Below are 17,496 nucleotides of genomic sequence, written 5' to 3' on the forward strand. Positions count from 1 at the left end.
GTCCATGGTCATCCACCATGAACCATGTGGCTTTTTTACTGGTCATACCAGGCTATTAGAAGCACTATGGGCAGGGCATACAATATCTACTTGATGTAGTTCTTAGCTAGTTTCTCCTCTTTCTTTATGCCCCCCACCTCAGGCAATTTATCTTATTTGACAGTTACCACTCTTTGTGGGGGTGGTAGATTTAGTCGTTTCCAGTTGCTGTTTTCCCTCAGAAAAAAACCTCAGAGTTTACAGTTTGATTACTCTAACAAGGAGGCAGGGTTCACTGATAGAGGGAATTGCAAATGAACGTAGCAATAAGGGAGAACACCTATCAGAAAGTCTAAAATCTAAAATACTGTCAACACCAATGGGGTGCCTGGGTGGCTCTGTGGGTTAAAATACTGTCAACACCAAATACTGTCGAGGATGTGGAGAAAGGAATTTTTATTTATTATTGATGGAAAAGTACAACCACTTTGGAAGACAGTTTGGCAGTCTCTTACAAAGCTAAACAGTCTACTATACAATCCAACAATTGTGCTCCTAGGTATTTACTTAAATGAGTTGAAAACATATCTCAGCACAAAAACCTGAACTTGAATGTTTATAGCAGCTTTATTCATAATTGTCACAGAATCAAAGCAATCAAGATGCCTTCAATAGGTGAAAAGATAAACTGGTACATTCATACAATGAAATATTACTCAGTGATAAAAAGAAATGAACTATTGAGCCATAAAAAAAATCTTAAATGCTTACTGCTAAATGAAAGAAGCCAGTCTGAAAGGACAATTTATTGTATAATTCCAACTATATGACATCTGAGTAGAGAGGAGAAAGAGGAAGGAGGCATATGTAGAGGACAGGGGATTTTTTTAGGGCAGTGAACTACTCTGTATCATACTGTAAATGGTAGATACAAGACAGTATACATTTAGCAAAACCTGTAAAACTACAATGCCAAGAGCATACTTTAATGTAAACTATGGTTTTTATTAATAAGAATGTTTCAACCTTGATTCATCAATTGTAACAAAGGTAACATATCCATGCAAGATGTTACTAATTGGAGAAAGTCTGGGCAGAGGGAAAGGGAGTACATTAGGAACTCTCTATACTTTCTGTTCAGTTTTTCTGTAAATGTAAAACCACTCTGGGAAATGAAGCTTATTAATAATATATTAAAAAAAAAAACAATAAGCCTAATGAAGACCTAAACAAATAGAGACCTATACCATGTTCATGGATTGGAAGACTCAATATTGTTTAGGTGTCAATTCTAAAAAAAAATTGACCTATAAATTGAACACAATTTCAACTAAAAACAGCATTATTTTTATAGAAATTGACAAACTGGCTGAAAATTTATAAAAAAATGCAAAAAAGTAGATTATTCAAAAGAGTTCTGAAGGAGAATAATAACACTGGAAGACTTGTAATACTTGATTTCAAGACTAACTGCAAAGCTAGAACAATATTTTGTTTGCAGATGATTAGGATGGGCAGGATTGTGTTCCAGGCCTGAAGTTGTATCTGTCTACTTTAAGCTCAGAGTTGATGCAGACTCAGGGGAATTCTGCCTGAAGTGAAGGAAAGCAGAAGGAGCACCTTCTTTTTAGAATGTGGTTCTTATATCAAATAGCGTGTAATTAACAGGAGCGCAGAAACTCTCAATAATCGGACTATGTAGTTCTGGAGGTGCTCTCAGTGTAGGATCATGAATGTCAGCTGCTAATACCCTGGCAGGATTCTTAATCTTCCTTCCATCCCTCATACCCTTTCATAAGTCTCCTAAGATTTTCTTCTCAAGCAGGCCCTGTTCTGAGGAAGAGACCTAACTCCTCCAACTTCCCTGCTACTGGGGTGTGCCCCATTACTTCCAACTTCACTAGAAGTGTCACAGAGACATGGAGTAAAGCTGGGTGGAGGGAAGAAATACATAAGGCACAGGGTGTGACTTCAGAGGCCAAGGTTTCAGCTTTTGCTCTGTTATGGTTTTTAATCTTCACAGCCTCTCATCATTAGATTTCTTTTCTTTTCTTTTCTTTTTTTTCCCATCTGGAGATTGAGGGAATTGGACCAGATGACTAGGAAATCAACTCTAATGTTCTAGGGTTCTATGATTCTATGGATAATTGAAGTGACAAAGCCAAATTATAAGTGCTGTTTCATCAGCACTGTTGAAATTGTACAAGCCACACCTCACTATCTTGGCTGACCTTAAAAACACCTTGTTACAACTTGATAGAGATGCTTGAAGCAATTCTGAGCTACATCTTACCTCTTACTGACAATAAAGTGCTATTCTCTGATTATGAAGTTTCCGTGGTAAAGAATCATCAGTTTTCTCTGTGGTCATATCACTTTCAGAAGTATCTAAGGTGATATATTTTTTTTTAAAGATTTTATTTAGTTATTTGACAGACAGAGATCGCAAGTAGGCAGAGAGGCAGGCAGAGAGACAGAGGAAGGGAAGCAGGCTCTCCGCTGAGCAGAGAGCCTGATGTGGGGCTCGATCCCAGGACCCTGAGACCATGACCTGAGCCGAAGGCAGAGGCTCAACCCACTGAGCCACCCAGGTGCTCCTAAGGTGATATTTTTAATGGCCACATTTCAAGGTCAACATTTTCTGTGCTTTCTAATTCATTATTTTTATATCATTCTTTATATTCTTCACAGACTTTTCTTATTCATGATCTAATTATATCCTCATATTAAAAATGGCAGAGAGGTAGGGCTAATATTTTTAATCCTCACTCTTACACTGAAATTTAGATTAAGTGAAGGGACTTTGGGCCTTACATCTAGCTATCTAGCACGTAAATAACGTCCATGAAGGCAGTAATTTGGGGTACAGGGAGGAAGGCAGGGGGGCTGGTTTTATTCACTGAAGTTTCTACGGTGCCTAGAACCGTGCCTGACAGAGTAGGTTTTAATAAACATTTATTGAATGAATAAATGAATGGATGAATCTGATTAGTGACAGAGCTGGGTCTAGAATTCTCTGAACCCTCAGCCATTGCTCCCTTACAACTGACAAGAGTTCTTCTCTGTCCTCATGCTCCTCCCTCCCACCTCATTTTCCTGTCTTTTCTGAATACAACTGTTGTCAGGTTTGTGGAAGCAAGGCCAGTAAGCCTTCCCCACGAAGGGGTAACGGGAGCCCTTTCCTCACAGTGACAGAGGAAGGAAAGGAGGGCATTTATGGGGACACCCTCCAATTCCCCCAGGAGCCAGAGAAGAGGGTCCGCTGGATGCCCATGTCCCGAGGGCTCTGGGCTCACTCTGAAGGCGGCGGAGGGGGAATTCCCTGGAGCCCCGTGTGACCAGGACTTGGCAGGCTCCGCCAGCGGCCACTCTCGCTGCCCCCGCGGGACGGCGGACTGGTTGCGGCAGGAGGCTGGGCGGCCGCGTTCTCCCTTCCCGGACACCGCAACTGGGGGCACAGCCGAGCCGCCGGCTGGCGGCCGCCCCGGGAGTTGGGGCGGGGGTGGGTCGGCGGGCGCGGGGAGGCGGGGCCGGCGCGGGGAGGCGGGGCCGGGGCTGGGGCGGGGCGGCGGCTTGGAGAGCCCAGGCCAGGGCGGCGCTCAGACTGGGCCGGGCGCTCGGGCTGCGCGGGCTCTCGGCGGCCGCGGGGCAGCATCCTCCTCCTCCTCCTCCTCCTCCTCCTCCTCCTCGCTTCCTTTTCTTTTCTTCCGCTTCTTTCTGTTATCCTTCTCCTTTTCCTCCTTCCCCTGCCCCGTCTCCCTTTCTTCTCCGGAGGGCACCGTCCTCAGGTCCGTGAGCGCAGGCAGCCGCCACCGTGGGTGCATCCAGACCAGGTAAGAGAGCCGTCCCCGCCCCTGGTTCTGTATAGGACGCCTTTCCTTTCTCCGCTTAGCTCTCTGCTTGGAGCGAGCCTCAGCCAGGAAAGGGGTGGGAATGGGGAGGGCGCGGTCTCGTTCTCTCTGCCTTGGAAGCAGGCACAGGTTGGCCGGCTATCCCGCCTCCCACCTGGCGGCAGCTGCAGGCCCGGCCTCTCCAGGTGTCACCACGGAGCAGGGGAATTGGTGCTGCTGCTACCTGGGCTCTAGATTTGTAGAAGCGTGTATGACCTTGTTAGGTATCCCGGGAACTTAGGATATCCATATTGAGAGCTAATAGTACCTGAGCTGTAGAAAGACGAGGAGTGGGTTATACAAAGATAATGGGGGGAAAAAGAATTCGAGGTGGAGGGTTTTGTGTGTGTGTGTGTGTGTGTCCATGTGTCCATCTAGTGCGGAGAACTGCACACTGATGAATGAGTGAGTTAAGAAAGCCTTGTCAATTTGAAAGCATTTTCCTTGTAATTCTTTCAGAAACAGCTGGAAGAAGAAGATTGATAAATATAATTTTAGGAAAATGAAAAGTCAGTGTCTGCTCGTGTTGGAGGGTGGGACACGAAAAAATGTCTGGATGAGCTTGAAGCTCCACACGGTCTTTTCAAGCGATGGGGATGAGAAACCTGCACCTACAGACCATCTATTCTTTTTCTTTTTAAAGGCTTTTGGGGGCCTTCATTGCCGAGTTTCATCCTTCCCCAACCTAGTCTTTTGTTTAAGGATGGAAATTTCAAGGAGGCGGGTATGAAAGGAGCCAGGAGTGGGGTGGTGTTGTGTTTGTGTATGTATAGGGGAGGGGAGGGGGTAGTAAAGCAGATGGGGTCAGAATAAAAAGCATCTTTGAAAACTGGAATTGATGTTACACTGCCTGGTGTCAGGGCTTCAGGATTTTTGTCAGGAAATAAAAAGCTTTCATTAATAACAAGCCCGTTTATAACAATCGCTGTGTGCCATCTGCTGTAAGCCCTTAGCATAATGCTTCCAGGGTATAGACATTTAAAACTGACACAATGCAAGCACATACAAACTCACGCACATGGGTGCACTTGGGCACATCGCACACACGCATGCACATATATAATAAACTATATATGTAATATTACAAAAGGGAGTAACTACTTAAAAGACAAATTCTTTTAAATTTATCCTTAAGGGTTTGGGGATTACGGTGTGAATAAAATCTGTAGTGCAAAACAAGAAAAAATATATTGTCGGGTGATACATAATTTTGAATGTGAGACTGAAGGATTAATGGATGTTGGCAAGGCACTAACTCAAATGTTAAAGGTATAATTTATTTAAAAATGGTTGATCCAGGAGAGGAAATGACTGCAAACTGAAATTGAGGCTTGCAGCCGCAGTGAGGCGATGGAGAACAAAGCCTTTTATGTGAGCCACATTATGCAAAATGTCCCATGCTTGAGCTTCAGGTACCAGCCCAGTATAAAGCATAGCTCTGTCACCCTGTCATTTTACTGTGGGTGATTATATATTTTTTGGCAATGAAAATAGATTAAATAAATAAAAGCCCTTTAGATTGTCCAAGAGGAAGATTACAGCCTTTCACTTGAATGTGACACAAAACACCCATTTAACTGGGCAATAGGTGTATTTTGGTAGAAACCTTTATGGATTTGTAAATCCCGGGTGTTTCAATCAGCCCTCTCCCCTTTATGCACAAAAAGCATCCTCCCTCCAAGAAAAGGTAAAGGGCATTTTTTTTTTCTTTCAATAAAGAATATTAATTTGTGTGAATATTTGAACATTGACTTTCTGGTAATGTTATTACCAGAAATGATAACCTATGTATTCATAGGTTTACATCTGTATCATGATTTGCTTTTTATCAGAGCTATTGTGCCTTTAAGATCATCGGTACATGCTGCTTATCTCTTCATGATTTATTTAACTTTAATTTGTAACATTTCACAGTTTTCGGTAATACTAATTTAATTTTCAAAAGTTTTTAAAAATTTTACATGTAAGTAGAAAATTGTCTAAAATATGTACATCTAGAGATCTAAGCAATTTAAAAACTGAGCTTCCTTTAAAAAATTTTCTGATTACTTTAGTTTTCATTTTCTTTGTTTCTCTCCTCTCTTATTCCCCCCCACCCCTTGTCAAATAATCTGTTTCTTTCTGGCTGTCTGTGCTGCTTTAAGCTTCTAGTTGTGTCTAGACTACCAACAGCAGAGATAGTTGTCTCAGGAATTTTGAATGTAGGACTTGTTCATTCTCTGCAGCAGCTCTCTCTCAGGATGACTTGTTTACAGCACCTTCTCAGGGAGGAGAAAGAGAAAGAATGTGCTGAGAGAGCATGACCCAGTGAAACTGGCACAGCCATTACCTCATCATAGTAGCTACTTCAGATTCATTGAGAGAGCAGACATCCTCTCAGTGGAAACCAAACACCGGGAGCACACCCATCTCTAGGCAGAAGCCCTTTTCTTCCCATAGCAGGCTCTACTAATTTTGCTTTGCTGAGGTTAAAGGGATATTTTCTCTTTTAAGTATTTCTTTTCAGGGATCTTGAACTTGGACAAAAATATGCAGCCAGAAATGAAACTTGGCACAGAATCTAAGCCTGAAGGAACTATTTCATTCCTTTACCACTTTTGGCTTAAGTTGATTTGCAAATTTTCTAAACATCAGAAGGGAGAAGGAAGAAAAATATTTGTTACTGTATTTTTGCATGTTTTCTTATGACACACATATTTTGTGTTGAATTTTATTAGCAACTGGATAATAGGCTGGACTGCTGTGCTTTTGAGAACTATAGTTGTACTGTTGGGTTTGAGGATTAAATAGTTATTATGTTTGTTTAGATGTATACATAAGAGTGCATGCATCCCTAAATTATTCATCAACATCCTTAGGAGACAGACCATATGAAACCAATGTGGGGATTTTAGTATTCAGGTTGATTATTCTGATTAATGAGGTCTTTTCAATTCTTAATTTCCTTATGACAGATTAAGATAAAGAATCTGAAATAACAGTTAAAGTAGATGAGAACACTACCCTTAGGTCAATACTGTACTCCTTAATGCTAACAGTAGTCATTAGGTAAGTCATTACTAGATGCGTGAACCAGAAGATAACATTCTGAAACTGTCATAAGCTCTTTTGTCTCTGATTCATGAGTTAAAGATGCTATTAAGCTCTTTGAATCCTGTCTGATATATCTTTTAGATATATCAGTTCTTTTTGTTACTTTAATTCTCTCTATGCCTTTATTATTGTCATTGTCTTAATCTACTCATTCTACATCTCTTATGTGGGCAGTATTTTGAACATTTCACCAATATTCCCCTCCCTTTACACCATGTATCTCACATTTGAGTGTTAGACTTCTCTATTACTATTACTAGTATTCTTTAATAGTATTACTCTCAGTACGAATGAGCTTTTAGGAGAACATTTATTCCTACTTATTACTCACCTATATGTCACCTATTCGAAATATCATACTGGAGTCTATGTAATGAGATACCAAAAAAATAGAAGACATGGTCTTTGGCTTTAAGAAATTTACAAATAAAGTTAGAAGGATTTATTTCCTCTGTAAGAGGTGACATTCAATTGAGTATTAGTTGTATTACAGATATGACACATAGAGCAAGGGACTGTATTTGGACAGAGGCGATGTCCCAACATCTTAAAGACAAGCTGTTATGCATCAGTTATATAAATGCTCTAATGTATACCTACCGTCTTTATTCCATATATATTTATATATTTTTAATTAGGGAATGATAAGATATAATTCTTCGTGTGTGTGTGTGTGTGTGTGTATACACATACATAATGCAAATACTAACAGCCCTCAATACTTCCATCAGTCAGCTGTAGAAAGTCATGTCTTTGAATGCTCTACAGCACATGAAAATTCAAATTCATAGTTTTCTGAGAAGCAACTTTGGGTATTTTCAAGGAATTATCAGCGTCAGGAATTTATTCCAGGCCTCGAAAGCATTAAAGAACTATGCAGTCCGAAGTGGTAGACAAAGAACCAAAATCAAGGGGAAGGGTCTGTGGGAAGGTTTAGATGTGTGGATTGCAGTAGAAGAGCTGAAGGAACAAAGGCAAGTTCTCAGTTGTTAATAGTTGTGGATTCAGGATGGAGAGAAGCCTGCGTCTACACGGCTGGAGAAGTAAGAAATCTGTTTTGTTTTTCTACCTCCTCATAATTTGTTCATATCCCTCCCTGTCATTACTTTGAACGAAGTCCATAGGTGTTTCCTTGTAAAATTTGTAAAGGATGCTTATTGGAAGCAATTCTGGAATGAATCAAAAATTTTAAAACAATGTGAACACAATTAATTGACTTTTTATGGAAAACACTTCGAATCTAATCTTTGAACTTAATGTTTCCTGTTCAAGAGAAATAAGCTTTCCTTTGAGTGATAATATTTTAACTGTGATACTTTTTACTTACACATTTTAATGAAATTCTGTGAGAATTTAGACAAAATAAGGAAGTCAGGATTTCCTTTTTCACTTGGTTAATTTATATTGTGGCCTTTGGGAAGAGTTTTAAACAGTTTGTTTTCCATTAAAACACAAGAGGTGGAAAACGTCTTTCTTTTTTTTTTTCTTTTTTTTTTGGTTTTGTTATGTTAATAAGTCTATTAGAGAAAATAATTTTACTTATAGGTTCACACAGCTTGACTTCTCCTTTATTTTATTTCATTGTATTTACTTATTTGACAGAGAGAGATCACAAGTAGGCAGAGAGGCAGCCAGAGAGAGAGGGGGATGCAGGCTCCCTGCTGAGCAGAGAGCCCGATGCGGGGCTATGCAGGGCTCCGGCTAGACCCCAGGACCCTGGGATCATGATCTGAGCCAAAGGCAGAGGATTAACTCACGGAGCCACCCAGGTGCCCCATTGACTTCCCCTTTTTTCTTTTCCTTTTTCCTTCCTTCTTCCCCCTAATGCTTTCCCCTTTCTTTTGTTCTTTCCTTTCTTTGCTCCTTTTCAATTTGTGTTGGCAAAAATCATTGATCATTAGAAAATGCAAATACTATATATATATATATCTTGCTGTTTTTATTGAAATTTATTTCCCATTACATCTATATTTCTCATTTAACATGCGGTAGTCTTATGCTACCTTCTCACCCTACTCAGCACTCCATCCCTATCTTGGCTCTTTCTTTGATCTTGCCTTTTATATCCTTGAGCCTTGAATAATCTTTTCTTTGTATACCAGTCTTTGGTCATGTTTCCTTCCTTTAGGAGGCCTTTCTGAATCAGGAAGAAAAGTTACTACCTTGTTTCTTCCCATGATTTGAACCAAGTTTACTCAGGTTCCCTTATCTTAAACGTACATGCTCATCCCAACTGTGTCCTCACCAGCCTTCTTTAAATTGATTTCTTTAAAAATCTGCAGGTAAAAATAGTACATCTATATGATTAACTATTTCCAAAATGAAAAATTTAGTTAACCAACTGCTTTTTTTTTTTTTAAGATTTTATTTATTTGACAGACAGAGATCACAAGTCGACAGAGAGGCAGGCAGAGAGAAGGGGTGGGGAAACAGGCTCCCTGCTGAGCAGAGAGCCCAATGTGTGGCTCCATCCCGGGACCCTGAGATCATGACCTGAGCCGAAGGCAGAGGCTTTAACCCATTGAACCACCCAGGCGCCCCTAACCAACTCCTTTTTTGTCAGTTTTCTCACCTGACTCCAAGTGAAATGGTTCAGCTTTTTTTATAAATTAAATTGACTAGTAAAGTCATTATGTGTCAGTCAATCCATTGTCTTCATTTTATGCTAGTTAACTAACTCTGCAGATGTACACCTAATATTTTGAGTACCAACGAGTCAATGACCAATCAGAAAATATTGAACTAAATTGTTTCATATAAAATATTTCTAATTACATTGCTCTGAACAACATCATTATTAGCCATCTTGAATCCATTTCAAAATGATTTTAAAATATAGTACTTGAATATCCATGAACACATTTCATCATTTTACTGTCTAGGTTTATTATATTTAAAGCAAACTCATAAGTAAATACACAAATCCTATTAATTTGAAGTCAACCAATCATGCCAGTATCAACCTTTTACATTATTTTATCTAAGTGTTTATGGCTTTATAGTTGGCTGCGTTTTACTGTTGTAACAGTTTTAACAGTACTGTGTTGTATTGTTAATGGACAACAGTGTAATTCTATAATGAATTGATATGAAAAAAAGTTCTCAATTTTATGGTCTAGAAAGAATGATGCAGCATCACTTTCACTGACATTAAAGCAATTAAATGATGCTCAGCTTTGAGGTTTTATTATTTTATTTGAGCATCATGCCTCTCAAAATTGTAATTTAGTCTTTCCATAAGTGATGCATGTTTTTGGCAGAACGATATTTTAAACAATATGCTGCCTACTTTTTGTTAGTGTTTATATGAGATACCATAATCCTTTGGCCCATTTTAAAAACAAGCAATAAAGTTTAAGGATTCCGTTATGCATTCTTTTATGTTAATGTTATTGAGTATAGCTAAGACAGGATCTCATTCATTAATTTACTGCATATACTTATTTGTTTGAAAAAGTTTGCACTCTGAAGCATACAATTTCTTTCTTCTGTGGACAGTAAGTAATGTGGAGTCCTAGTACATGTAGCAACTTATGATCACACGGAATTTGTTTGCCTTGTGTTTCACGAAGTTAGCTTGGGGGTATTTGTGTGTGTGTGTGTGTGTGTGTGTGTGTGTGTATGATAATCTTCTAAGATAGCCTTTTATAAGTACACCTTTTTCAAAGTTGAAGTAAATTATTTTACAATCATTTGACTTAGAGAAAATTAAAAACTATCCTATGATGTTCCACATAAGAACATTTGGTATTAAATACAATTTTATATGAAAAAAAAAATTGTTATGGGGGCACCTGGGTGGCTCAGTCAGTTAAGTGTCTGCCTTCAGCTCCCGTCATGATCTCAGGATCCTGGGATGGAGCCCTGCATCCAGGCTCCCTGATCAGTGGGGACCCTGCTTCTCCCTCTCCTGCCTTTCAGCTACCCTGTCCCCCTAACCTGCCTCTCTACCCCTCTCTCTCAAATAAATAAATAAAATCTAAAAAAAAAAAAAAAAGAAAGAAAGAAAAACAATGTTATGGGTGTTCATTAATAAAATCAGATTGCATGAATTTCAGTCTGTTTGTATACTTTTCTGTTGAGAGATATAGTCCAGATTCCATTGTCCATTACTGAAATCAAGTAGTAAAACTAAATATTGGGCTCAAAATAGAAACTTCTGTTCTGATCAAAATGTCCTAAATTGAAATATTGGATACTTATATTTATCTTTTAAAAGGGAGGGTGGCACTACTTTGCATGCAAGATGCTGTTTATCTTCATTGAAACAGCAGAAGCTAGAGTTGATAGAACTTCAGAAATTTTACTGCCAAGAAAGTATTAAGAAAGCACTAAGCATCCTACTGAAAGCCAAATCTCTTCTAAAACAATAAAGTCAGTGTGGTCTAGGGTTTATTTAAATGGGCTTTGGCCATTGTGTCTTAAACTAAAGCTTGCCTCATTCATAGATTACGTGATGGAAGTTATTATAGACTACTGAGTGGCCTTTGGTGAAATTGAGGTTTTGTGGTGCTTTTTGTTTTTTGTTTTGTTTTCTTTTTCAAAGTTCTTTCCTATTTCAGATTCAGTCACCAGTTCTGTGATTTTCATTCCTTTTGTTTTGAATAGGACCTGAGGGTGGTCACTATCAAAATTAGAATTTAAGAAAGCTGCGCAGTCCTGGACAGTCTCACTGCCTTATTTCAGCCCCTTCTTAAAGACTACGGGAGGGTATGTGATAAGAATCCAAAGTTTTCCATTAAAAAGCTGATATTGTAGGGGCGCCTGGGTGGCTCAGTGGGTTAAGCCTCTGCCTTCAGCTCAGGTCATGATCTCAGGGTCCTGGGATCGAGCCCCACATCGGGCTCTCTGCTCGGCGGGGGGCCTGCTTCTTTCTCTCTGCCTGCCTCTCTGTCTACTTGTGATCTCTCTCTCTGTCAAATAAATAAATAAAAATTAAAAAAAAAAAGCTGATATTGTAAATGAGTGAACAGATTTTTGATTTTTAATAAAATCTTTCCTTGTGTTTCTAATATATTTATAGTCTATATAAACAGAGTAGCTCTTTGTAACCCTGTTAGTGCCATAGAAGGATTATGTGCTTACATAGCTGGAAACATGAAATGTCATTAATTGTATTCTTTACTTTGGTGCCTCTGCCCCATTGCAGAAGGGACATTTGTTACTGCTAATTATATATGAATTAGATGATGTTTGAAGGGAAAGAGGGACTGTCAAGAGCAAATGGTGTGAACCTTTGATGCACGTATAAATAAACCAGTATGGGGAGCTGTTAAGTGGCTTACCCAGGGTCCTGAGAAGGGGAGCTAGGCCAAGACTCTGTCGTTCTGAGCTCCAGCTCCTTGCTTGTTGAGGCTGCCAGTGGTGTATCGTTCCACCCTGACTCTCCATTTCCAGTTCTGATCATATTATCATGTTCTGAGCTGAGGGGTTAGGTGACGTGGCAGTCATACCTGCCCAACCTTGTGATTCCACTGTGACTTTTCCATGGACACGAAAGAGGGAGGGACCTGGAATTCTAAGGCCGTTCCAACCAGCTACATGCCAGCTACACTTCTGAAAATGGTGAGACTAAACGGATCCAGGAAAATGCTGACAGGGCTCCTGCCCAGGGCCATTCCTGTGGTTTGGATCTCTTAAAACAGAAGTTTAAATTCTCTGGGGATGTGTGCTCAGACTCAAGGTACTTGGAAAGCCAAGGAGATTTTCTCAGAGCTTGAACTCTCCATGCTGATGTCTCCAGATTGCTGGAGATTGTATTTAAACTTGGCTCTATGTATGAGGGGAATCCAACAAAAATAGCCCGATTGAAACTTTTTTCTGACCTCTTGCAACATGAAATTTTCTCAAAAATAGCTTTCCCTTTGTGTTTCCCCAGCTTTAATATTTTTAGCTGAGAGGAAGTGAGCTAGAAAGACTGTGGGCCTCTTATTTCTTTCTTGTATGTCTTCCTGTTTCTCTGTCTCCAGTGCTCCTTCCCTCTTATTTTTTTACTTCTTCCAAGGAGACAGCAAATTACATGAGAATTAGATGTTGCTATGGTTACCGTGTTCAGTAGAGCTTCACCTGCACCCACGCTGCTTAGGCATTCTAGAGTCTTAAGTTGACAAATATTTGAAAGGCATGAAAAGCATCTTGGAGGAAAGAAATTAAGCAGAAACCATGCTTAAATATTTAAAGAGAAACATATTCCTAGTCGCTGAAAACTGAAACGATATCACTACCTAGGGAGTGAAGGAATTCTAATGTTACCCTTCTGTTAGAGAATGTTAGTATGTCCTCCTATATCTCTCGTGAACATGTTCAACCACTCGTCAGAATCGAAGCAACTGTTTTATCACTGAGTGGATGTAAGAGGATTCCTTAAGATATTTTCCATGCACATTTGCAAAAGACTGGGTTGTGCATATTGTCTTCCTCTAAAGTATTTTTATTTTGAGCCATAAATACAGAAAAAGTCATCTTAACTGCATACCAGGAATCTACACTTTATGAAGGCAAATTTTTAAAAATAAGATAGTCTATGCTCTTCTTAGTTGTGGTTTATTGAATATGATAATCTGAAATTATACAAGCCTTCTAAGAAATTAAAATAATACCTTTTCTTCCTTGGGAAAGATTCACTCTCTTTCTTCCACTTAAATATCAGGCTGGTGAGCCGTAGGTATTTCTAGTATCATGGCCCATAAATCATTCATTTATTTATTTAACAGATGGTTATTGGATCTCTAATATTGCAGCAAGAATTTTTCTGAATGTGTAGGATATTAGACCTGCCATACAAATTCCCACCCTCATGGAGTCTAATAACAGGAGACAGAAGCTAACACATGAATAAATGAATGAACGCTTGAAACATGAAGAATTGCTATAAGGAAGAAGAAACAAAAAGATACAGTAGAGGTTATTTGGGATGAGGTAGGCTGCCTTTGGAGACTCAAGTAATGAGAAATAGTGAGCCATGGAAATATGGGGGAGAGGAGGTGCAGCAAGAATTTTCAAAACATGGAAAGAGCACTAAAAAAAGCTTTGAAGCAGGAAGAAGCCTGGCATATTGGAGAAACAAATATAAGGCCAGTCGTACTGGAGTCTAATGACCGTGATAAAGGGTTGTAGGAGAGGGGAGCAGCAGAAAGCTAGTACAAGGCCACCTAGATCCTCTTGACCAGGATTAGGGGTTTTTGACTTTTATTGGACGTGCAGTGCATTTTAATTTTAAAGGTGGTAGGAGCAGACTTTTTCAAGAATCTCATAAAAGCTTTCGAAGAGTAATTATATTTTCTAAATCCCTATAGGCATATCTGTATCTTATTCACTAATGTGTTAAATCACAAGAGAAAAATGATTTAGAAAGTCAGAAATCAATGGTGGGGATAAAATTAGACTTATGTTAACCTGATCTCATATAATGCTCTAAACAGAGGTACCCCAAACTGGGTCATTATCTTTATATACTGGGAAATTACATGTATAAGTAATTTTAACCTCCTGTAGCATTTTTTGTACCCAAAAGTAACCTTTAAAAAGCAAACCTGGACAAAAAAGTACAGATACGTCTTTGAGAAAAGCAGTCACAAAAATCATTCCAGTTTTAATATGGTTGTGTTCTTTGGCTATTTCCCCAAGCAGCTTTACTGGTAAACAAGCAATGACCAACAGGGTACCAAAATTTATAAATAAGTTAAATAGTAGAATAACACATATTTTGCTTCATGGAGACAGTGGTTTGAATCTCCTGAGAATTTAGTAAGTGAGATGATCAAATTTCACAACGATCTTGGATCCCCTGTGAGATTAATGATCCTGCAATATTATTTATACTAAAATACTTAATGTACTTCTCAGGTATTTGTAGACCCAGTGCAATGATCTATTGAATTTAGCATTAAACACAGTTTACCAGACATTTGATTGATTTTATTTCTGGCATGCTTTAAGGCTGTTTACTTTTTCCTAGGTATTCCTCAGTAGAAAACAGAACTATTAATTTTTTTGAATTCCTTCATGTAATGTCATTTATAGGACATTCAATATGTCACACAATGTAGGAGAAATTAGTACTTTTTTTTATAGTAAAGAATTGAATTAATGCTGTTTTTTGTTCTTTCCTTGACTCCCTTTTGTTTTGTTTTTAGGATTAATTAAATCATGATGTAAATTACTTTAATCTGGAACCCTATGATAGCATGGTATACCTATTTCCCAGACTTGCAGGGACTCAGGTTAAATATTAAAAGTATGAATAACAGACTGAGACATAATTCCGGTATATATGAAACTAAATAGTGGTCTTGGAATTTTATTCAAATGTGGGCTTTTTAATATTGAGATACCACTAACAAATAAAAAGGAAAATGTTATTTTAAAGGGTTGATGATCAGACTTTAGAAAGAAACAGTAATTTTCTTCTAAATGTACAACCATGAATATGCTACCAAGTATAAAATATATAGCATATTGCTCTCCTCTAACTGACATTGACTAGAGATACAAGACATAAAACTAAAAGAGAATATAATGCACAATAAGATAAATGGTAAAGAATAGTATGGCCTATAAATGCTATGCAAATTCAGAAGGGGGAGATATAGCACCATATGTGGAAGCTAAAGATTTCATGTGGGAAGCAGAATGTGGAGTGGAGCTGCATATGTGGCTGGGTTTGGAAGAGTGCCCAAGTAGGATGGTAGTAAAAGCAAAGGCACTGAGATGACAGTAAACCAGATTGCTTGCAATGAAGGACTCCTTTTGGAGAAGAGTGGGATTAGAAGGTAGTCTTGGATTTGTAGAGGTCCTTAAACACTGGGTTTAGTAGGAGTTTTGGTTTTATCATAAGACTATTGGAGGAAGGGTGAGGGATTTTGACCCGGGGAGTGGTAGGTGGAATGTGATATCCCAAGATTAACGAGACAGATTTGAGTGAGTACAGTGGCAGGTTTAGAATTTCTACATATGGCATAGCATAGGGATACTAACCTATTTAGAATGTGAGACTATGGGATTTGTTTGGGAGCTATGGTTTCAGACATTTTCATGAACCATTGAGAAAATATCAATACCAATGGATGGAAGTAGACGACGCTGATAGGGATGGAATGAGGAATTCTAGTCCTATGACATCTTCCAGAAGACAGGTTTGAGAAAGCCAAAAGAGTTAGAAGCCGTGTAGAACTGTAGTTAGTAATATGAGCTTCTCTTGGGATTATGTCATGTGCATGCAGAATATATATTTTTGAAAGGACAATGGTTTTGGAAAACCGAAGAAATAAGGACAAATTCCAATACAGTTCTTCTGATTTCTAGGCTATTTTGGACATGGACTGCATGACTTCACAAATTAACATAGTAAACCATTATTAAAAATCAAGGAAATGTATATTGAAAATCAAGGAAATTTCTAAGTAAACACAAATTTTTTCTGAACAGTTTTAAACATCCAGAAACATTTTTTGTTATTTATTTCTGATTTTAAATATTTGCATTCTAAAAATGTTTAATATCTTTACAACTATTATCATATGGTAGGGGTTAGCAAGCTATTCCATAAAACACCAGATAGAAAACCTTTAGGTTTTGTAGGTCACTTATACTCTCTGTTGCAATAACTCAGCTCTGTTGTGGTAGCAAGAAAAGGCGCATAAATAATATGTGACCAAATGGGTATTAAAGTGTTCTAATTAAACTTTATTTGCAAGTAAAGGTGATAGCCCCGTTTGACCTGTGGACTGTAGGTTACCAACTCCTAGCATATACTGTCCTGTTCGAACATGAATCTAGAAAATGTCTTTGAAATTAGGCAATCATACTTGTAAGAGGTCACAAATACATGAAAACTATCTAAAGACAATAGTTGCATATTTCCCTTTATGAAGACCCGTGGAAAGAGTTTTTAGTTTTCTCTCAAGTCAGAACATAGTAGAACCTGTAGTCCTAAACCACTGGATTAGTTTCACCATAGGCCCACGGGTTGTGCTTACATTGTTTTTGTTGTTGTTGTTGTTGTTGTTGTTGTTTGGCCTCTAGTAAACTCAGAATAAAATTGTGTGCCCTTCCGATAACTCTTAGGAACTAATACATTTCACATACTAACTCTTCTGTGATTTATTTTCTTACTAATAATTTCTTTTTGTCTTTATCTTTTGAATCCTTTTTTAGAACATGATCAGGTGTAAATAAGGCTACTCTTTATATTTTCATGAGAGAGCCACCTTTTTTTTTTTTAAAGATTTTATTTATTTATTTGACAGAGAGAGAGAGAGATCACAAGTAGGCAGAGAGGCTGGCAGAGAGAGAGGGGGAAGCAGGTTACCTGCTGAGCAGAGAGCCCGATGCGGGGCTCAATCCCAGGACCCTGAGACCACGACCTGAGCCGAAGGCAGAGGCTCAACCCACTGAGCCACTCAGGTGCCCCCTCCCCTTTTAAGATTTTATTTATTCATTAGAGAGAGAGAGAGAGAGAGAGAGAGAGCACTAGCAGGGGGAGAAGTAGGGGGGAGAAAGAAACATACATTCCCCTGCTGAGCAAGGAGCCTGA

The 17,496-nt window shown here is 38.7% G+C and overlaps 1 protein-coding gene across 3 annotated transcripts in view; it reads left to right on the plus strand.

Annotated features, from left to right (window-relative positions):
• The first annotated feature begins 3,731 nt into the window (after positions 1-3,731).
• The window catches only part of LOC111142856 (microtubule associated protein 2), a 285,884-nt gene continuing 272,119 nt past the window's right edge, over positions 3,732-17,496 (plus strand). For all 3 annotated transcript variants that reach the window (XM_022496216.1, XM_022496225.1, XM_022496234.1), the window contains exon 1: positions 3,732-3,812. The gene's annotated coding sequence lies outside the window, so the exon portion shown is untranslated. The remainder of the gene's footprint in view (positions 3,813-17,496) is intronic.

Source organism: Enhydra lutris, unplaced genomic scaffold (assembly GCF_002288905.1).
Source record: "Enhydra lutris kenyoni isolate GAN:26980312 unplaced genomic scaffold, ASM228890v2 scaffoldscaffold1, whole genome shotgun sequence".
In the NCBI taxonomy this organism is placed as follows: domain Eukaryota; kingdom Metazoa; phylum Chordata; class Mammalia; order Carnivora; family Mustelidae; genus Enhydra; species Enhydra lutris.